Source organism: Balaenoptera physalus (assembly GCF_965194825.1).
Source record: "Balaenoptera physalus genome assembly, chromosome: 8".
NCBI lineage: Eukaryota > Metazoa > Chordata > Mammalia > Artiodactyla > Balaenopteridae > Balaenoptera > Balaenoptera physalus.
Window position 1 is genome coordinate 68,500,588 of NC_138887.1, and position 23,639 is coordinate 68,524,226.

Below are 23,639 nucleotides of genomic sequence, written 5' to 3' on the forward strand. Positions count from 1 at the left end.
CTTTGATTCTTCTGTAAGGAGACTCTGAATTTCGTGCATTATATTTAAACATATTCTGATTTCCAGTGTGATCATTTCCCAAAGACATTTTTAAGGCTTAATATACTGGCAAAAGCTATCTGCCTTGGCTCCTGCTGGTGGTCATGGAGGAAGTTAAATGTGCTACTGTTAGAGGATCACTTTTATTTTTGGCTGTTTCAACGAGCATGAATTTTTTTTTTCCAGTGGGCAAGTCTCAGTCTGGTAGAGGCATTAAAAATTAGTAAAGGTGGAAATGTTTTGAAACCTTTGATCTCTTCTGGAGGAAGCTGAGCAGAGGGGTGGGCAGTCCCTCAGGAAGGCTTGCTGTGTGGAAGCATATACACCAACAATGAGATATCTTCAATACCTTCTATGGCCTTGAATTCTCCCCTCTAATCAGGCACCAAAGGGGACAAAAATCCAGCTCTCCTTCCTGACATTCGATCTAAATCTCCTGAAGTCTCAGGGGAGGCCATGGAGGCTCAGATAGGGGGGCAATAGAGCAAAAGCAGTAAATAAATTTGATTTTTGTCCGTTCCAGCCAAGGCTGATTTGGTTTGATGGGAAGTGAGTGCTCTTGCTTTTGTTTTTCTGGAGACTGTCAAATCCTGCCTCACCTTGCCCTCTGAACCACACCGACCAAACTGATCATCCAACAAATAGTTGAACAGAAATCTACCCTGTCCTTAACAAATGACAGTAATTGGCATTAAAAAAATTATATCTCCCAGTTATTTATCAGGATTCTGCAGTATGTTAAAACTCTTTTCTAATTATTTATAAAAACACTTTCTGCAGTCCATTTGGGAAAGAAGAGATGTGATTTTAAAGGATTTAATCTTTTAAAATAGTGTATGCTTAGGCTAGCACCAGAAAAGCCCAAATATCATTTCTCTCTTCTGCTTCCTGGGATGAGCTCCCTTTGATGGAGATCACGTCCAGATGTGTATTATACTGATATTCTCCAGATAATACATCTTGAATTACAAACTCAGGCATCTTCCAGGTACCGAGGAGGAGAGGATAAAGCAAGAAGGTGACCAAACACTCATTAGAAGAGAAGTGGAAAAGTAAGGGGGCATCTTTCCAGAGACCTCTATCGCCAGCATTTATTCTGCGGCAGTCGCAGTATGCAAATAATTGCCTCCAAGCCCTGACTTGGTCAGATAAACCTGCTCTCTGCCTCGTAGAAACAGCCCGAGACCAGTTCTCAAAGGCTCGCCCCTCTTCCCCAGCAGCTGTCCTTCTGTAATGCAACAGTTCTGTGCTGTCCTCCAGAGCAGAGCTGCATTGTCCTAGCTATGAATAAATCATTAACCCTATTTTATTAATAAGGCAAAGCTAACAATACTCCCAACCTGGCCCCGCTCTTCCTCTCCAGCAGCGCCTCAGAAACAAGTGCCACCCGCTCTTCCTGTGCAGAGAAATGCTGTAAGCCTCAAGGACGCAGCTTGCAGGACCTGGGGTGTGAAGCGCCAGCCAGCTGTCGGCAGATGAGCCCTAACTCTGAAGCCTCAGTGGGCTGCAACTGATGAGAGAGTCAGCTTTAAAGAGAGGCAGCTGCCCAGGGAACACTGCTTCCCTGGGACCGCGGGAGCGAGGCGGTGTCACGGGGAGAGAGTCTGGGTGACGAGGCAGAGCAGAAGAGCAGCTTGCTTGGGGCTCATTTTTCAAAGAAAGAAATAACTGAGTTTTAAAAAGGTTTTGCTTAGGAAATCCTATATGACCTCAAATTTTACCCCCCACCCTGCCCTTGAAAACAGGTGGAAATAAGTTATAAGCTTTGTTTTAAGAAACTTTATCAGTGTATGGTGTACTTTTCTATGTCATCACTTCTATTATACTGTTTGTTGACTTATATTTCTTTTTGTACTAAGGCCTCTCTTGGGGGGAAATAACAGAAGCCCAAATTAAAAACATTTAAGCAATAAAAAAGGGAGAAGTTGTTGACTAGGGGTAATGAAAACTTAAAGAGGTGGATGGACTTTAGGCATGGAGTCTAGGGGTTCAAGGAATGTCATCAGATTGTTCCCTGTCTCTCCACAGCATTTGTCTTCAGGAAGTTTTTCACATGGTGACTCCCATTGGGAGGCTGGTGAGAGTTTTGGACACTTGGCTGCCCTCTGGACTAGCTGAGGAAAGGACGCTACCACGTGACATTTCCATGGGAACTTTGATGAGTAGCTCAATCTTAGGAACTTCTGGGCATCCCCAACCTGCTCTTCTCTGAGTCTCTCTACTAAGCAAATAATAACCAACATCTACCCAGGGCTCCATATGAAATCTTGGAGCCATTCTTGATCCCTCTCTTTCCTTCACTCCCTACTTCAATCTACCAGCAAGTCCTATCAGCTTTATCTTCAAAATATATTTGAGTCCAACCACTTGTCACCATTTCTGTCACTACCACCCTTGTCTAAGCCACTAGCACCTCCTTTCGTGGAGCAGTAAGGAAGTCACAGGGGAATGACTTGTCTCCCTAGCAACACTCTTGCTCCCCTAAAATCCCTTTTTCATGCTTAGCTATAGTAATCATTTTCAAATGATCGTAAGTGGGACTATGTCTCTATCTGCTTAAAATCTTTTCTATTTATTTTCTCACTGTTCTGAAGGCTAGGATTCTGGAATCAAAGTGTTGGCGAGGGTTGGTTCCTTCTAAAAAGTCTAAGGGAGAATTGTTCCATACCTCTCTTCTAGCTTCCTGAGGATGCCAGCAATCTTGGTGTTCCTTGGCTCATAGCTGCGTCACTCCAATATCTGCCTCCATCATCCCGTGGACTTTTTCCCATGTGTCTCTATGTCCAAATCTCCCTCTTGTTGTAAGGATACCAGTCATTGGATTAGGGTCCACCCTAAGCCAGTATGACCTCATCTTAACTTGATTACATCTGCAATGACCCTATTTCCAAATATGGTCACATTCAAAGGTACCAAGGGTTAAGACTTGAGTGTATCTTTTGGGAATACACAATTCAGCTCAGTACAGTATATCCTCTGGTCTCTCCAAAACTCACATCTGTTCCATGGGCAAAATGCATTCACCTCATGTAAATTGATACAACCACTATGGAGAACAAGTATGGAGGTTCCTTAAAAAACTAAAAATAGAACTACCATACAACCCAGCGATTCCACTACTGGGCATATACCCTGAGAAAACCATAATTCAAAAAGAGTCATGTACCACAATGTTCCTTGCAGCTCTATTTACAATAGCCAGGACATGGAAGCAACCTAAGTGTCCATTGACAGATGAATGGATAAAGAAGATGTGGCACATATATACAATGGAATATTACTCAGCCATAAAAAGGAATGAAATTGAGTTATTTGTAGTGAGGTGGATGGACCTAGAGTCTGTCATACAGAGTGAAGTAAGTCAGAAAGAGAAAAACAAATACTGTATGCTAACACATATATATGGAATCTAAAAAAAATATGGTCTGTTGAACCTAGGGGTAGGGCAGGAATAAAGACACAGACATAGAGAATGGACTTGAGGACACGGGGAGGGGGAAGGGGAAGCTGGGACGAAGTGAGAGAGTAACATTGACATATATACACTACGAAATGTAAAATGCAGCTGCATCGCACCGGGAGATCAGCTCGGTGCTTTGTGACCACCTAGAGGGATGGGATAGGGAGGGTGGGAGGGAGATGCAAGAGGGAGGGGCTATGGGGATATACGTATGCATATAGCTGATTCACTTTGTTATACAGCAGAAACTAACACAACATTGTAAAGCAATTATACTCCAATAAAGATGTTAAAAAAAAAATGCATTCACCTCCTCCCACATCCTTAAAAGTCTCAACCTATTCCAGCATCAACTCTAAGTCCAAAATCCTTAAAAGTCTCAACCTATTCCAGCATCAACTCTAAGTCCAAAATCTCATCTAAATATAATTTGACTCCAAAAATCCCAAATCTCATCTCCTAAATCACCTTAAATCAGGTAGGGTGAGACTCTCGGCTGGGTCCATACTCGAGCAAAATTTCTCTCCATCTGTGGACCTGTGAAACCTAGAAAGCAAGTTATCTGCTTCCACAGTACAATAATGAGACAGGCATATGATAAGCATTCCTATTCCAAAAGGTCCCAGGTCCCAGACAAGCCTGAAACCCAGCAGGGCCAATACCATTAAGTTTCAAGGGCCAAAATCCTCCGTGGATGAATGCCCTGTCTGTTGGGCCAGCTGGCTTTGGGGACCTGAACCCTCAGGGGGTTGTAGGAGGGCCTGGCTCCCTTGGAAATGAGGCTGAAGGGAGGGCGGCATGTACTGAAAAGAGAAAATGGAAAATATCATAAAACAAACTACTCGTTTTTACATGTTGCTGAGGATGAAACCCGGGGAGGCTCCCTTGGATTGGCTTTAACCACATCTGTAGTTGCAAACACTCTGGCAGCCCCAGAGCTGCCCTGGAAGCTAGGAGAAGGGAAAGGAGGAGAAAGTCCTGCAGCCAGTAAGTTGTTTATGCTTGAGATTAAGGGATAAGCAGGGCTGACTTCATGGGCGTGCAACCTGTACAGTTGCACAAGGCCCAACACTTAGAAGGTACACACCATTGATTTAATGCTCTTCTGTCAACATCTTGAAATTCTTAATATTTGAACCAGGGGTCCCACATTTTAATTTTACACTGGGCCGCCAAAATTATGTAGCTGGTTCTGAGTATAATGACTGCCTACCACTTACTTAAGACAACTTTGTATATACATAAGACAAAAGCTGGAATCTGTATCAAATTATTGACACAGTTATTTCTGGGAAGAAGGTAATTTTAGGTTTTCTTCTTTTTGCTCATCTATATTTTCTAATTTTTTATAATGAATATGCATTACTTACATAGGAAAAATGATTTTTTAAACTTTACAGATTATTGATTGGAAAAATTGCAGAAATAAATTTCTTATGAAGCATCCTTTCCATCTTGAACTCAACTGGAATGAGTCCTAGAGGCCTTATTTTGCGTGTAGAGTTTATTGGGAAGAGTCACCTGTGGGGAGGAAGGTATGCCAGGCAAGAATGCTTCCCGTGGAAGCAGCAGAGAGACGGAGGGTCATAAAAGATGATGTCTACACGATCCTTAAGCTGTCTCCCCATAGTCTTCCCCGAAGAAAGGAAAGAGGAACATACCTCCAACACTCACAATTTGTTTTTTCATGAAGACCTAACATACCTCCAACACTCACAGTCTGTTCTTTCATGAAGACCTAACTACTGATTTCTCTGTCCCTGGTTTCAAATGTGCTGCAGAAGAAAGCCACACAGTTCTCCAGTGGGCCACACTACACAGTTACGAGTCCACATTAGTTGGGCCCGGTGCTTCTCAGCATACCGTGTCCTTGATTTGGAACCATTTCCCATTTTCCACAGCATATGCCAAACTTAACTCTGCTCTTCTCATCCCTGAGTAAACACTCACTTTCCTAACTACCCCAAGAAAACAAAGGGCATTCAGTAAGAATTCAGCAGCCTTGCCCTTCAAGGTTTTCTTTGCTTTAAAGTGTCCCTCTCTCCTCTGACTTCTACCACTTAACTTCTAAATGATTAAGGTCCTGTTTCTCTTTCTGTATAATAACATAATTAGAAACCCAAGATCACTCTCATCCAATTCTTTGTCATGCAATATATCTTTTAGGATTTAAGAAGATCCCTGTTCAAGCATGAGTATAACTTTCTGTGCTTTGGGGGTAACTGATGCTTATATGCTAGTTAACATGCTTTAATCTATGAATTAGCTTTTTTCATCAGAGCTCACTTTCCTTATTTTTGTCCCTGATGTTACCTTGGGTATTTATGGTAGCCAGGCTCCAAAGATAGCCCCCAATGAGCCACACCTCCCAGAATTCATAGCTTTGTGTAGTCCCCAACTTTTGAATCTAGGCTGGCCCTGTGATCCACTTCAATAGAATATGACATCAGTGACACAATGCTAGTCTGGGTCTAAACCTTCAAAAGAACTGGCAACTTTTGCTTGTCCACTCTTGAGATTTAGATTTAAGAAGCTCATTTAAAGAAACACAAGTTGGCTGCATAGAGGGACCATATTGAGATAGAAAGAAAGATGTCTCAGCCTTCCAGCCAACCCTGCCAATGCTTGAGATGAGTAGAGTCATCTCGAATGATCCAGCTCATGCCACCTTCTCTTACCACGTGAAAGACTCTGAGAGAAGAATCCAGTTAACCCACTGGGGCTATTATAAGAGATAACAAATGGGACTTCCCTGGCGTACCAGTGGTTAAGACTCTGTGCCTCCAATGCAGGGGGCATGGGTTCGATCCCTGGTCGGGAAACTAAGATCCCAAATGCCTCGTGACCAAAAAAAAAAAAAAAAAAAAAGAGAGAGATAATAAAATTATTGTTTTTAAGCTCCTAAGTTTGAGATGGTTTGTTAAGCATTAATAGATAACTAAGGCACTAACTCTCTTCACCAATCTTTTCCTAGTAGCTTCACAACACCACCTCACCTCCACTGCCTAGTCTCTGCCAGGCAGCCATAGGCAGTCAACATACTGAATAAATGAATTCCAAGTGGATGGAATTCCAAAATGTATCTTTGCTTACACAGTTTGACGTTCCTTCCCCTCCTTTTAAAACCCAGCCTTGGGCTTCCATTCAAACATTTACCAATTATCTTATAATCTTGGCAGTTGTATTTTGCCTGACATTTCTGTGGACCTCATTTATATTAAAACTACTTCAATATGGATTTAGTATATATATATAGTACAGTATAGTGGTCAAAAACACAACGTTGTTTGAAATTAATGTGTTTTGATTGCTGTGAATGCCTCATCTGATACTGAGGTAATTCATAAATGACATGTTGGAACCATTCTTCCAGGGTTTCAGGCTGTTCCATAAGTATATTATTTCTAGCAATGTGTTGCAGGCTTGTGAAAGTAATAGTCTACAATGCATGCCATAGGCAAATGCCAATTTGAAGGATTTAAAGAAAAGTATAACAAACCACCATATTTGTTAGCATTTTGAGGTACCAAAACCTTTGTGAAATTTCAAAGACCATTCATTTCCTCAGGCCTATATACACCAATGCAGTCACATTATAAATTAGAACTCGCAGGCTCTTGCCTGTAGAAATATTTCCAAGGAATGTCTAGTAAGTCTCTAGTGAGGGTCTCACATCCACTCCAGTGAATGCTCCCACTTCTCTGCCATCTTTCCCCACACATCTGATGGTACTGCCGTAACCTCCCAGAACAGATGTTTCCCCCTCAGCTGAGGCACCAGAACTCTCCACATGCCAAACCATTTAGTGTTTCATTTTGTTTCACATTCTGTTAGGTAGACACATAGCTGTGCTCCTTGGGCACAAAGTTTTGCAAAATTTTCCTGAAACAAATATTCCAAATTTCCTCACTGCTCCCTGCTTATCACGCAATTCACATATAAACTCCTTGGGCTCAGAGAGGACTCGTCTTCATGGACACTAAGTGACAGACACCATTCTGCTCTCAGGACTACTCCCTTCCCTATAACCCTGAAGTTTTAGTACCAAGTCACACTTTTCTAGCTTCCTTTTCCCTTCAGAAGAAGCTTTCCCTCTTCTGGTAAAATCTTTTAGCAGGCCTGCTCCACCAGCTCAGAAATGCCCAGCCAGTCTGAGTTGTAATCATGTCTCAACTTATATTCAAATTAGGTCTTCCACCACACACACACAAAAAGTTAATAATTTCATGAGACCCTGAAGACCTGAAATGTAGGCATCGTTCACTGGCACTCCCCTAGTGGGGAATGCAAAGAACATGGAAGTGGGACATCAGAGGCTATAGATATTCCTAACTCACTCACTCACTCACTCACTAGTTGGATAACTCAGGTAAGATAGTGAACCTCTCTCAGCCTCAGTGCCTAGATAATTCCAGCAATATTAGCCCATAATTTTGCCTGATGAGAATGTGTGAGAACGCCCATCCTGGAGAGGGGTGTTGACTGTCTCACATCCATCTTACTGAGGCTCCCTTCTCACTAAGCATAACACATGGCGTGAGAATGCAGGGGGAGCAGGTGCACAGCCTAGGTCTCAGAAGGCAGGCAGGGAGCCAGTGAAGCCGCAAAATGCAAGTGCAGGACAGAGAAACTTGGCTTTCTTTTGTAAAACAAGAGGCAGAAAATAAAAGATGAGAAAGAGATATATCATTGAAACAAATCAAAGATAATTTTTCCTGAACTTCCTAATAGGCTAAGACAGGACATCTTTTTAGGATTAAGATGGAGAAAACTATTCCCTTGGATGGCATGAACTGAAGGTGTTCTCTCAAGACAAAGAGCAGCCCAGTTTGTCTCCCTAAGGCCAGAAGGCTCTGTATATTATAATAAAAATAGCAGCTAACCTAGGGAGCATTTACTATATGCCAGACACTGAGTTAAGCATTTTACATGTATTAGTATATTAATCATAACATCAACCCCAGTATCACCCCCTGCTTGAGATAATCAAAAATATTACCAGATATTGTCAAACTCTCCCCATGTTGAGAACCATTGTTTGGTACTAAAAATCCCTACCTAAAAGTCTGACAGTGGCCCCTATCACAACTCTTGACCAGCAGTTCCTGTTCCCAGATTCCTTGAGATTATACAGTTGGTTGTATGTAGGCATTAAATGAATTCATATTGGTATGATGCTTAGGAAAACTCCTTGCATATAGCAAACACTAATGTAAGTATTAGCTATTATTATTGCTGTTTTTGTTTTTGTCATCATGACAGGAAAGATAGCAGAGTAAGGTAGAAGGGAGCCTGTAGTGGACAACTGGAGATTTGGGGGATAATTATCCCCACTCTTGGATAATCAAAACCAGGACTGCAGTGTGGAAGGTCCAGCCGTCAGTGACTAAGTCCATCAGCCAAGGCCAGCAGTAGAAGCTTTGCAAACACAGTCAAAACATGAATCTTGTCCAGGCAGAAAATAAAATCATCAAGAAAAAAGTAATTGTTTTCAGTGAGTCTTTATTAAAAAGTCATTCTGAGTAAATGATCACTTTCCCATTCTTGCAAATAATCCTTTTCATTGGAGTCTTGGGTGTCTCCCACTTTGATGCAATCAAGCCATTGGACTTACTGAAGAACATGTCTCATGTCAAATAGGTCATGGCTTGAGGAAGAGAAAGGGTAGGTCTGCAGAGGAGTAAGAAGTGTAGACCAGGTTGATGTGTGAGGGACAAAACAGTAAAGAGAATCATCCTATCTTGTTGCCCAGTTGCTCATAATGAGTCAACAAGTAGGCAGCCATCGTTAACTGGTGACAGAGTGAAAAGGAAATGGTAAATCAGGGAGGCTGGAGTGCTAGCACACCTGTGTGAAGTAAGCACTGGGACTCATTCCAGACACAACCACAAAGGGCTTTCAAGAGACACAGAGACGCTAAGGCACCCCTGAGATAGCTTGTGAAACGCTAGGTAAAATCCACCGTAAGCCTTCACTGCTAAAACTGAGACTGACAGGCAGGGTTCAATGGTATCAGCTACTTGAAAGCAAGAAATGTTAAAAATTTAGGGAACATGAGAACACAGGACCTGAGAGAAGATTTTGCCATTTTCATTAAAAGCATTGTGTCAGCTTGGTAATGCTTACAGACTTAGAAAAGCCACGCTGGGTTTCATAGGCCAGGGTTGTGAAGAAATCTATTCATTCGCTGAAACAACCACCTTTCTTTTTTTTTTTTTTTTAACTAAATTCCAGACTTTATTTGTATTCACTAGTTATCCACTAGTATCATTTTCCATTCCAGGATCCAATCCAGAATACCATACTATATTTACTGAGCTTTTAAAGAAGTACATATTTGAACTACGTTATTTATTTATTTATTTATTTATTTATTTATTTATTTATGGCTGTGTTGGGTCTTCGTTTCTGTGTGAGGGCTTTCTCTAGTTGCGGCAAGTGGGGGCCACTCTTCATCGTGGTGCGCGGGCCTCTCACTATCGCGGCCTCTCTTGTTGTGGAGCGCAGGCTCAGTAATTGTGGCTCATGGGCCTAGTTGCTCTGCGGCATGTGGGATCTTCCCAGACCAGGGCTCGAACCCGTGTCCCCTGCATTGGCAGGCAGATTCTCAACCACTGCGCCACCAGGGAAGCCCTACTGAGCTTTTAAATAACACTATAAAATATGTCAAAAGCATTCAGGGATGAGATATCATAGTCAAATTATTATTATTAACCCTGCCCTTATCCAAGCTCTCAGGTTCCTTTTAATCACAACAATATGAGATTTCAGTGCCAAATTCTTTGATGTTCTTTGTCAAAGTTATAAGCAAATATATACAATTACAAATAATATCAAAGTTATTTCAAAAAAAAAAAAAGTTCAGGCACCGTGTCTCCATTGGCACAGAGAAGGGAAGTTCTTTCACTTGTTTGGCTTGTTGTATTGAACGTGGCTTGACGGCTAAGCTCTGCCTTTCTGGTTGAAGCCCAGATCCTCTGTGCAAAGGATCACTCTGCATAAGGCCTTGATGGTGGAGTTGTGGGGTCCACGGGGGAAGTCATCTAGAAGGTGGGCACCAGGCTCGCAGCCACGGTGCCCTGTGAGGCGTCAGGCTTCCCAGCGAAGGATACTTGGGGTGCATCTGAAGGAGGAGTGGACATCGGGGAAGGAAGGGGAATACAGGCAGAGACCACGTGAGAGAGCTGGGGAGTTAATTTCATGAGGCTGCAGCACAGCCCGGAAGGGTAGGACAACCACCTTTCTATATGTCCACTCAGCTTCTCTGTGTCTCAGTTTCTTCATCTGAATAGCAGCCGTGTTGTACACGATGTTATCTTTTCACATAGAATATTTAATTCATTCTCATAACACTTTGAGAGGTAGGTGTTATCATCTTTAATTAATAGATAAAATTGGGGCTCTGAGAGGTTGTTAGTCACTTCCCTAAAGTCACATAAACTGTCCTAAGTACACCAGACTCTCTATTTCAAGTTCTATCCTCTTTCTAGAATCCTACTGAAAACCAGAGATCAGCTCTCTGAGGCTTCTTTCAGCTCCAGAATTCCATGATTTTATGGGTTCTGTGTTTTTGAAAGCATGTCTGGTCCTTAATATTTTCCTCCCTTTATCCTGAAAGGGTTTAAATCATTGGAGGCAGATGACCCTCTCAAGCGGGGCTGTTTTTCCCTTTCCCCACCACTTCTTAATCCCTTTGTGTTCCAACCAGTTTAGAAGATCTGCAGGTGGGCCTGTTCCACTTAATGTTTAGATTGAGAGTCTTACCTCAGAAAAGAACCACAGAGCGTAAGTTAGCTTTGGGAAAGGATAATCCAGACAGCTGCTAACAAAAGTCAGGGGTAACTAGGGACAGTCTAGACCTCGTGGTCTTTTCTGGGTGAATGGGGAGTAGAGCAATCTGAATTTGCAAGTTCGATGAGATGATACTCCCTTACACCTGGGAAGAGGCCACCTCAATATCTTCCACATCCAGCAAGTCCTTCACATGGAAGGCAGATGAGCTCTGGAAAAAACAAACCATGTCTCTTCCTGACTGAAACATCTTCATAAGGTTTCAGCAACTTTTAGGAAAATCCAAAATCCCAAGCACAGCCTCCAAGCTCCTCCAGAACCTTACCCCTTGTTCTTTATTTTCCAGCCCTGACTCTCTCAACATCCTTATATTCACATTGTGCTGGAATTCCTGCTCTTCTTCTGACAAGTTGTTAGCTACTTGCTGTGGACTCCTCTCCATCATGTGAAATGCCCCCAGCCAGTAAGATCTAGACCAAAGCCATCTCCTCTATAAGCACCTCGAGTACTTGGCTCCTACTTTTGGTAAGATCAGCTACTTTGGATTATCATTCTATTTCTCTCCACCATGAGTTGTTTATTTTCTTGTCATGCTGCTGAGCTCACAAGAGGTGCTCAGTAAATGTGTAAGTGTTAAGTCATTGTTCATGACAAAACATGTCAGGAGCGCCGCTGATATTTACACAGACTCCTCTCTTTTGAGTCATCTCAGCTGGTTCGGCTATGAATGTGTCTTGCCTCATCTAGTGTTGTACTGGGGGTAGGTGATTGATGCAATTTTAGAAGCTCTAGAAGCTCTCCTACAGTGAAGACCAAGGCATCTTACTTTTCTTGCGCACGGTATGATACAGAGCACACAATGGACACTAGAAGGTGAGTAAGACATACATTTTACAACAGTGTATGAATTAACATGTGTATTGTTACAAAGACTCTGGGCCATATTTTCTCTCGAATGGTGATTTCTATGATGTCAAGGAGATACGAGGAATCCCACGAATTTTTCTACTTCCACATGCAGCTCATGGACAAAGCATGTAGCTTTGGTGTCATGCTAACCTGAGATTGAATCCTTCTCCACCAAGTATTGATATTAGTACAACCTCAGTCAACTTAGTCAATGGAGCTGAATGATGCACCCTACCTTATAAGGCTGTGGCAGTGAATGATTTGACATAGAGAAAGTAATTAGCACAGTGCCTGGTGCATATTAGCTGCTCAGCTCATTGTAGTATTTTTGTTTAAACCCCATCCTCCCTTCTTCATACGAAAACAAGACAGAATGAGAGACAAGGAAAATTATCCCTCTAAGATGCAGTTCAAAAAAGATCATTTAGATAGGGAGAGGAGGCAAAATTGTCTACAGGTTCTATTTTAGAACAGGACATGGGTTCTCAATTCAGGAAAAATGTATTTTTTTTAAGTCATGTAGCTTATCTTGAGGCACATTTTTTTGGGTTTGTAAACATTAAAAATTTTTACCTTTATATTAAAAGCCAAGATCAAACTATTTTCAGAGTACAGTGTTGGTTCCCTGAGTTATGGAGGGCTCTATGCTTAGTCTATGGCTCCATAAATATTAATGAAGGGTCTAGATACCAGATGCTAACGGCAGCAGTGCTGGGCTAGTTCTCATGCCTTATGCTTGCACCCAGAGGGGTTGGCTATGACTTCATGTTTAAAGAACTGAGCTTCATGATACAATATATCAGGAGATGTGATGTATGTCTTCCTGCTACTGAACAATGAACTCTATACAAACTCACAGCCATACACACATACACATATTTAAATCAGTAAAAACCAAACTGGCTGGATTTATACAACTGTTTATTTTGTGTCTGAGTTTCAGTTTTTCACTGGAACTACATTTTTTTGTCCTTAATCTGATTATTTTGCTAATGCCCAAAAAGCCTGTGGTAGCTTTTTCTGGGAAAAGCAGCTGCTTTCCCTAATTTCCCCCATCTTACTCCAAGGTTTCTCATACTTTTCAGTCACCGTAACTCCTTTCCCACTCCTCCCCCCATCCACACACACGACACTCTCAGTTCACCTGTCTTCTGTTTTTTCATCTGACTGTGGAAGTGTTTCTTTAACAGTGATCTAAGAACCTTTGTATCTGCATGTGTCTTCCTGGGATATGCCTTCATATACACACAGACCTGAATAGATGTGCTGCCGGCTGCTGGTCAAGGGGTTGGGTACCATTTTCACACTGAGTGGGGATGAGCCGTCCTGTGCCTTCATCTTGCAGTCACGATAAATACACTGGCCATAGGAATCATCGAGCTGTTTGGTAATTGAAACTCCAAAGCAAACCCAACACATATGCCTGCCCACACACTACCCCAAATTCATCATGCCCACACAACATCATTAGCTTGAAATTGCAAAATTATAACTGAAAATCACAAAGGAACTTAAAGAAATAACTGTTCACAATTTTACTCTTTAGCAGCAAGTAATAACTAAAACCCAGGAACTGTAAAAAGGACAACTGATTTGACAAAATAATCATCTGACTATAGCCTGACTTTTCCTTCTAAAAGAGTCTTACATGGTCATTAGATATTTTTTCTGTATCACGAAAAGGCAGGAAATAAATATATAAACATCCTTTAAAGAAATCCACTGTGGATGCATCCATGGGATTTATCATTAATATGACTTTCTAGAAGACAATATGAGAACATATATCCACATTTCAAACGTTCATAATCTTCAAATCAGCAATTCTAGAAATTTATCTTAAAGATGTTATAAAAGTATACAAAGATGTATCCACAAGTACTTTTTAATAATGAAGAAAGAAACCGTATGATTAATACTAAGAAACCGTTTGAGAGAATGCTGTAGGACATAGTTATGGGCATGGGAATTTGAACATGTTATGTTTCTAAATGAAAAAAGGAGGTTTTTGAAAGAACATACGTATGTTTGTTTGTGCTTGTGTGTATTTGTGTGTACACACGCATAGAAAAAATATCTAGAAAGATATTTTTCAAAGTAAAGGAGTTATTATTGGTGGTAAGGTAAAGGTTATTTTTACTTACTTCTCTTTACCTCTTTGCATTGTACATGCAAATTGTACTTTGCATTGTACATTCTCTGCTTTGCAAGAGAATGAAAGTAAAACTATTTAAATTTGGGGAGGGGAGAGGAAATACATAACATTAGGGGACATACCAATATTAATGCCAAATTGACATGGTTAAAGTCCACTGTCAAAATGTATACCACAGAATCTCAGAAGCCAAGTACAGTTATTGAAAATGCCCTCTGTGCTCACCCAAGCCCAGTTATGTGGTGAAGACTAGGGGCAACCATGACTGTAGAAAAGACCTGGAGCTTTCCCAACGGTGTCACACCACACACAGCCTTGTCTCCTTAGTGATTTAATATTTGCCACCTCCCCCTGCCTTCCCCAATACTCATGGACAGGCTGCTGGCAATCGATGGTCTCTCTATTGCCAGAAAGATAAGCTGAGCTGTCAGGGGAGTGGAGGTGACAGTGAAGAGGGGTGTGTCCTGCGAGGCAGATGACATCCAGAAAAGCATGCCTACGGACGACATGCCTACCAAATCCAGAAGTGCACTTGCTCATTAGGACACAACCAGGCGAAACGTTCGATACAGGTTATTTAGCATCCATCGCAAAAAGTGAAACAGGTGCAGAAAAAAAACCCAGCCTTTATTTTCTTCTCCTTTCTTTTTCCTCTCTCTCTGCCTCCCTGTCTCTCTTCCTCCCTTCCTCTCCTCATCTCTCTCAAGTTTCAAACATGTCTTATAACCTGTCATATGGGCCAAGCCATCCCTGGAGAGAGATGTTAAACCATTCTGAGTGGCAGCCTGTCATATTTAAATTTTAAAATTATAAGATAAATAAGTGCTAGGGTTGTAATGTACAATATGATAAATAGAACTAACACTGCCATATGTTATATATGAAAATTGTTAAGAAAGTAAATCCTAAGAGTTCTCGTCACAAGGAAAAAGAATATTTTTTCTATTTCTTTAATTTCGTATCTATATGAGATGATAGATGTTCCCTAACTTATTGTGATAAACATTTCATGATGTATGTAGGTCAAATCATTATGTTGTACATGTTAAACTTATACAGTGCAGTATGTCAATTATATCTCAATAAAACTGAAAGATAGATAGATAGATAGATAGATAGATAGATAGATAGATAGATAGATAGATAGCTGGGTGTGAAAACAAACAAAAAATGTTTCCCTTTCCCCCTTGCATCCTGGTCCTGGAGATGGAGTAAGTCCGTTTGGCACACTCTTGACCAGCTTGACCAGCATCCAGTCCGTTCCTCGCAACACTTCTGCAAGCATCTCCAATCTGATGTGCTGCCTTATTTCCAACCTGCCTTGAGCTCAGACACTCCACCAGGGCATATGATGGGCCAGTTAAAGCTGTACCCCAAGCAGAGACAGAGCATGTAGATTTTGTTTAAAAGAACACATGGCGATCCATTCAAGAGGAAATGTTGTCATCCTGGTCAGGTCTGGATCAAATCTGTGTTGGAGGACATGAAAGGAGACCTGACTACAACACATCACCATGCTAATGTACCCTAGTCGGGTACACCGCTATTTCTTGCCATTTTCTTTTTTCTCATATGAAGGTTGCCATCATTTCACACACATTTGGCAGTGATAAAGGTAGTTCCGTTACTAACCGTCTGGTAGGGGTTGGGGAGCAAGCATTTTATAACTGGGTTTCGACAACTTTGAATATACTTGCTTAGATCTCTCTCCATCCTAACTCTATCCTCTTTACATGACTTTTCTTCTTTAAATATAAATATGATGTCTTTCTCTGTGACACACAAACACACAAGTTCTGCACAAATAGCCAGCGGATTGGAGACTCTGCTGCCCCATCCACAGTTGAATTTTAAAAATGGAATTAGGAAACTCAAACCATGATTCTCTCAAAGCAATTTGGAGATGAGCCATCACCAGACTGATGGGATGTAGGTGAAGCAACAACTCACTCTAAATGTTAGAAACCAGAAGTGGGGGAAAGACCCTGCAGCCCCAAGGCTCTGGAATTTCCATCACTCACTGATCCTGAGAAGTCCAGCCCACTCACTTTCAGACCTGGAACATGATGGCCAGTTCAAGGAGAGACCAAGGCTTGTAGTGCCTTTAAGTTTGTTGTGGCTGTTGTTTATGTGTTTTAAACGATATAGTTCTTAATGAGGTTATTTAGTGAAATGTTCATCTCCCTCTATGTTATTGCCATGTCACTCAATGGTGAAAGGGAAACAATCAAATATGCAGTAACTAAATATGCTGCTGGATTTTACAGACTTTCTCCCCTCCTTTCAGAAGGATTCTGTTACTTTCACCTCTCAGGTATGTTACAATGTGTGAGAAAGAAAAAAGGCGTAAGAACAAATAGCATTTACAACCAGCCAATCAAGCAATAGTAATTGGCAACATCATTCACAGATATTCACCTGCAGTGCTAAGCCACATAGAAATGAGTGAGATTAGTTCCATTTCAGTTACAATAACAACAGGAACCAGGCCCACATGTGTTTATCTTAGTGGAGACAGGGGACAAACGGCAAAGGAAGTCTAAATTCAATGATCAGACAGGAATAAAGCCCTCCTCCCCAAAATCAAAATGAGATCATTGCCAGGGGCAGCTTGCCTTGGGTTCTGAGAGTTAGGAAGCAAATATATTTGCAGAAAGAGCCATAGGGAAGCAAAACGAAAATAAATTGCTCCAGTTCTAGGCATTCTTTGACTCTTTCGGGCACTGGCTCTTTTTTACACAATCCTCAGAAGAATGGATGGTTCAGAAACAAAACAAAACAAAATAGAACATGTAAGGGACCATATCTGCATGGCCCTGAGTGAAAAAATTCAGGCTTCCCAAACTTGTGTCTATGGCATAATAAAGGTTTTAAAATCTACCTTGCTATATTTCTAGTTCTTTTTCTCTACAACTGGGTCAAAACACAAAGAACACAAGTTGTAATAGAATTTTCTAAATTAATACTACACTGGAAAATAGAAATCAATGTTGGGAACTAAAAAAAACAAAAAAAGGAATGTCTATTTAGCTTCTATGCCACCCTGAAAACAAGCAACCCTGAAGAGATCTGTTCACTTGGATCTGATCTGAGAATTTGCAATTTACCTTTCCTTACCTCTGCCAAGTTAGTCCTTCCTTCTACTCCCACTCATGGGCCCTTTATGATTTCCTCCCTCCTTTACATCTAAATGCAGAAGTGAAGTGTGAAAAGCTGTTTAAGTACTTAACTTACTGAGAAAGGAAACTAGCTGGCCATTTTTCATATTCCATGATATTAAAATAATTCATCTGAGTTTGCACTAATGACAGTAAATCTCTCGTGCTGACAAGCTGTGGTCAATTATCCTTTCTACAGCCTTTTAAAGCCGAAGCACTAGGAAATGTGTCAGTGTTGGAAACTCATGGTTTGCTAATTCAAACGAAGCAGCTAACCAGCCTGAGCAGCTCTCTCCACAGTGTACCACCGGGGTCCTTGCCCCCAAACAGCTCTCCTAGGGGCTTGCAAGTGCTGGGGCACTTCCGCTGCAATTTACATGTATGGGGGAAACGGTTTAAATAAAGTGGTGTGTTATTTATCTCTATAATGATGAGTTTAACAGCCACAATTAGGAAGGAAATTCTACAAGCCTGAACTCCAGTTACTTATTACTGCCACTGAAAGTCAATTAAAGTATCTAAGTAATTACAGGGATTGCGATCATCTGTCATCTGGTAAATCATATTAGAGGGAAGAGGCTCTTGGTTTGCTTTGAAAGTGTGTGATCTAGTCTCCATCATGTTTTCGGACAAGGGAGTGTGTGAGGGGGCTTGCCCCCCACATCTGTGGATCTGTTCACCTGGGAGAGCAGCAGAAGTGTTCACTGGATTTCCATCCAACCTCAGCAGCCGAGCGAAGAAGCAAGAGTCATCCAGGAGGTGGGTGGGAGGTGCCCACTTTGCCAGATAAGCCACCCAAGGACATTGCTCTTCAACTCAGGAGCCTCTAGTGGCACCTTGTTCCTTCTGGAGCTCCTACTATACCAGGTCCTTGTTCCTTTGCCCACTGCAAGGCCACCAGCTCCCTGACTACCTCCCAGTGCCTTCTTTAGTCATCCTGGTGAGCTCGCTGTCTCATAAACGTTATCATCATGATTTAAACGACTTCTGTGCTTTTTCTCAGACTGTTACTTAAGATGCATTCCTTCCCTCTCTTCTGTCTATCAAAACCGTCTTCACCCTTCAAGGCCCAGCCAGAGTCCTGACCTCTCCCTGATGCGGATCCAATACCAGACCTCTCCTTCTATGAGTTGCCTGTGGAATTCCAAATTTATTGCTCAGTGGTTCTCAGATTGTGAACACTAGCAGGGGCTACATCTTAAGTTTCCGCTTCCTGCCCAGCATCTGGGATACATTTACACCCCCAATGTGGTAACCTCCTGATCCTTGATTTCTGTGGTTGCTGTAGTTTAGTCTCATGTTTGGTGAAATGTCTTGATCAGACCTAGCTGGTATTCCTTCATTTATTCACACCTTCCTTCCTTCAGCAGCATGTTTTGAACGGCTTACTTAGAGCAGGACACCAGAACCATGGCTTCTAAGTTTGAATCCAGTGCTTCCTCTCCAACCATAACGCCCTGATGGGAGACTGTTTGCTCACACCACCGTGCACAAGTCAAGGAGTGTCTCAGTGCTCATCATTCCTTCGCCGGCCAACACTTGCAGGGAAATCATCATAAAAGCACATGGAAATATAGAAAGAATGAGCTCCATCTCCCCTGTGGTTCCACACTGCTCTCCTCAGAGCATTCTCAGTCCGAGCCAGGAGACAAAGAGAAGAAAATGTTTTTAAATGATCTTCCACATGACTTCAGGGCTTACACAGGGTTCAAGTGTGGTGCAAGGGATGGGCAAAACTCAGGTCAGCCAGCTATGCTAGGGTCAGCCAGACATTGGGGTTGACTGGCCATGCTTGGGTTGAATCAAGAACACCTTGCTGTTCTTCACATCCCAAGACAGATATTGGAATTTTAACTTTCCTTTTTGCAACCTCTTTATGTTTTGAAAATTCATTTCATCTTGGAGTGAGACTTCCCAGAAGATCTCTTTTCCAATTCTCCCCTTTCATAGCATGTCCTTTGGTAGCCCCTGTTCTGCACCTGTGGTGTTTAGACTTCATATTTCCACTAGCATTTGCCCCCAACATGTTGTTTGTGTAAAAAAAAATATTCTGCATGAGTCCAAGGAAACTGACCAGGAAGAAACATGAAATCCAACTGATGGGAAAATCTACAAAATGTTTTCTTTAAAGCTTCTCACTATTTTCTGCAGGAAATATTGCCCATAACAAAGCAGTGAAAATAGAATTGAAAATAAAGGCAAGACTGACAAGTTCAACAACATCGGACCATATCAAAGGACTGCTGAAAACCCTTCAATGGCTCGAGCTCGCTGATAGTAGCTGGTGTATTACAGTGAAACTACTGTACCTGCATCTAACACCCACACCACCAACATGTAGAGCCTAAGTTCAGTACAGGCCAGGATTGTGCTGTGTGTCTCCCTGGTGGCTAGCACGGTGCCTGGCACACAGTATGCCCTCAGTAAATATTTATACAGTGAATATTTGGTCACCATTTGGTTATATAAATACCATGTGTTAGGTGTGGAGGTTTTAAAGTACTAAGATACACGGTTCTCATCTTTAAGAAGTTCAAACCCTGGCACTGTGATTCTCAAGCTTGAGTGAGCATCAGAATTGCTCAGGAAGCTCTAAAAGTACAGATTTCCAGGCCTTACCCCCAGAGATTCTAATTCAGTAAGACTGGGTAGGGACCCAGAATTCTATACTTTCAATAAGCCTCCAGACATCTCTGATGATCAGCCAGACTGGGAACTCTTGGACTAGTGGGTGGTAATAAAAGCCTTGTTTTTACATTTCTTTTCCCAAATATGAAGTATTTTCATACCCCTCCTCTCACTTGATTCTTACTCTCTGAGCGAGGTAGAAACCCTGCAGCTTATGAGTGAGGACATGAAGTGCAGAGAGGTCACATGGTTGGCGAAGTCAGAATCTGGATTTGAACCCAGGATTTCCATTCACAAGCTCAGCACTGTTTCCTTCTCATTCCCTCCCTCTTGAGAGTGATGACCCAGGTTAGCTCTGTTGGGTAAAGAGCAACAAACCATATGGGTCATCGTTAAATGGACAGCCGGTATATTCAGGTCTCTCTCCTAGGTTCTTTGGGAAAGACAGAGTGAGAGGAAAATATTGCCTTCTTCACCTGCCCCACCCCCCATCCTCCACCCTTCGCCTTGGAGAATCACATTGGGAAAAAGAATTGACTATGGAGACAGGCTCTCTCAGTGATGCCTAGTAATGAAGGTTATTTCCTTATAGGTATGTTTTACCTAGAAAATAAATCAACTGAGAAAGTCAATCCTACTGGGTGGAATAAGCTCGGTTCACACTCCGCAAGGTCCCTTGACAGGGACCACATGATGAACTAGGCAGCAAACCAAATGCAATCCTTTACCTGAATGTGGCTCATGAACCCAGTCCTCTTGCTTCCCTCTGGATTGTTACCTAGCTCACCTTGCTTCACTCTTCTACCTGTGGTGTGGTTTAGATAAGTCATTAAAGGATTTATTTCACTATTATCATATAATCCAACATGACATTAACAGTGCATTTGACAGCAGATAGATGAAAATTACAGCTGCCTTTCTGGATTAGTAACACAACAAGTTTCATTTTGAAATGACAAGCTGTGAGAGAGCAGTGTCAGCAAAAGGTCCCTCCATTTTCCATGCAGGTACAGGGCCTGAAGCTTTTCCCTGCCACATCCCTGACAAGAAAAGGCCAGGGGTTCAATAGTGTGGATGCTGAGCTATCCCATCATTCAAGGACGTGGACCCTTCAGGCTGTGTCTGAGAGTGAAACAAGCCTCTGTGAAGCATACAGAGGGCTTGTGTTGACCACAGAAAACAAGGGAGTGGGTATGGGGAGACAGGTCACTAGAAAAATAAGCAGAAACAAATGATCTCCTTTAAATTCTGCTTGGAAGTGTTTCTGGGTGGAGGAGCTTCTCATGAAGGTCTTTTGGTTTTTCTACTCAGAGACAACTTTCTTTCATGTGCTGGCACCAAGTATTACCTGAGGAAGTTTGGGAAGGGAGATAGAAAAAGAAAAGGCTGACAATTTGCCTAGCCATTTATCAGAGCATAGGTACTCAAGCAAAATAACCAATGGCCCTTATTTCCTTACACTTACAATTGGAAATTAACAACTCTGAGAGGGCAGTTTTGAAGAAGGCTGCATTCTGTGATGGTTCTTCCTTTAGCATCTCCTGGGTTGGGATTTTCCAGCTTCAGCATACTAAAATCAGATCTCACTGGGTCGATTGAATTATACACACAAATATACAAATTCAGGACACCTTTTAAGTAATCAGTTTGAGACACTGATGCTTGATGGGAACCCTTCTCCTTTTAAATTGAGCTTTACAGCCAATGGTATGTTTATTTTAACCACAAGATATGTATCTACTGACTCTATTATTGCATAACCCAGAGGAAGGTGCCACTAGGACATGATCTCATTCTAGCAGTGGCAGCAAAGCTGGCTGGGGAACAGAGCCTGAAGGGGGCTAGGATAACTGAGGCAGAAGAACTGAGAAGTGACCTGGAAGATAAGAGAGTGGTAATAACTACCACAGAGAAGAATAAAGAAAAAGGAATGAAAAGAACTGAGGACAGCCCCAGAGACCTCTAGGATAATATTATACACACCAACATTTGAATTATAGGGATCCTAGAAGAAGAAGAGAAAAAGAAAGGGACTGAGAAAATATTTGAAGAGATTATAGTTGAAAACTTCCCTAATATGGCAAAGGAAATAGTCAATCAAGTCCAGGAAGTGCAGAGAGTCCAGTACAGGATAAATCCAAGGAAAAACACCCGAAGACACATATTAATCAAACTATTAAAAATTTTAATAGTTTAATAAAAAGTTTAATATCAGTTAAATATCAAAAATTAAATACAAAGAAAAAATATTAAAAGCAGCAAGAGAAAAGCAACAAATAACATACAAGGGAATCCCCATAAGGTTAACAGCTGATCTTTCAGCAGAAACTATACAAGTCAGAAGCGAGTGACAGGACATATTTTAAATGATGAAAAGGAAAAACCTACAACCAAGATTACTCTTCCCAGCAGGGATCTCATTCAGTTTGACAGACAAATTAAAATCCTTATAGACAAGCAAAAGCTAAGAGAATTCAGCACAACCAAACCAGCTTTACAACAAATGCTAAAGTAACTTCTTTAGGCAGGAAGCACAAGAGAAGGAAAAGACCTACAATAACAAACCTAAAACAATTAAGAAAATGGTAATAGGAACATACATATCGGTAATTACCTTAAATGTAAATGGATTAAATGCTCCAACCAAAAGACATAGACTGGCTGAATGGATCCAAAAACAAGACCCATATATATGCTGTCTACAAGAGACCCACTTCAGACCTAGGGACACATACAGACTGAAAGTGAGGGGATGGAAAAAGATATTCCATGCAAATGGAAATCAAAAGAAAGCTGGTGTAGCAATTCTCATATCAGACAAAATAGACTTTAAAATAAAGACTATTACAAGAGACAAAGAAGTACACTACATAATGATCAAGGGATCAATCCAAGAAGAAGGTATAACAATTGTAAATATTTATGCACCCAATATAGGCGCACCTCAATACATAAAGCAAATGCTAACAGCCATAAAATGGGAAATCAACAGTAACACAATCATAGTAAGGGACTGTAACACCCCACTTTCACCAATGGACAGATCATCCAAAATGAAAATAAATAAGGAAACACAAGCTTTAAATGATAAAAGGTGGACTTAATTGATATTTATAGAACATTCCATCCAGAAACAACAGAATACACTTTCTTCTCAAGTGCTCAAGGAGCATTCTCCAGGATAGATCATATCTTGAGTCACAAATAAAGCCTTGGTAAAGTTAAGAAAATTGAAATCATATCAAGTATCTTTTCCAACCACAACGCTATGTACCTAGATATTAATTACAGGAAAAATCTGTAAAAAAACAAACACATGGAGGCTAAACAATACACTACTAAATAAGAGATCACTGAAGAAATCAAAGAAGAAATCCAAAAATACCTAGAGACAAATGACAATGAAAACACAATGACCCAAAACCAATGGGATGCAGCAAAAGCAGTTCTAAGAGGGAAGTTTATAGCAATACAATCCTAACTCAAGAAACAACTCAAA

General features: G+C 41.4%; 1 protein-coding gene across 15 annotated transcripts in view; it reads left to right on the forward strand.

Moving 5' to 3' along the window:
• MTERF1 (mitochondrial transcription termination factor 1) overlaps positions 1 to 23,639 on the forward strand; it is a 602,843-nt gene that overhangs the window by 403,969 nt on the left and 175,235 nt on the right. For 12 of the 15 annotated variants that reach the window (XR_014266393.1, XR_014266394.1, XR_014266395.1 and 9 more), the window contains one exon: positions 11,637 to 11,815. The exons of the other annotated variants lie outside the window; for them this stretch is intronic. The gene's annotated coding sequence lies outside the window, so the exon portion shown is untranslated. The remainder of the gene's footprint in view (positions 1 to 11,636; positions 11,816 to 23,639) is intronic. 15 annotated transcript variants of the gene reach the window in all.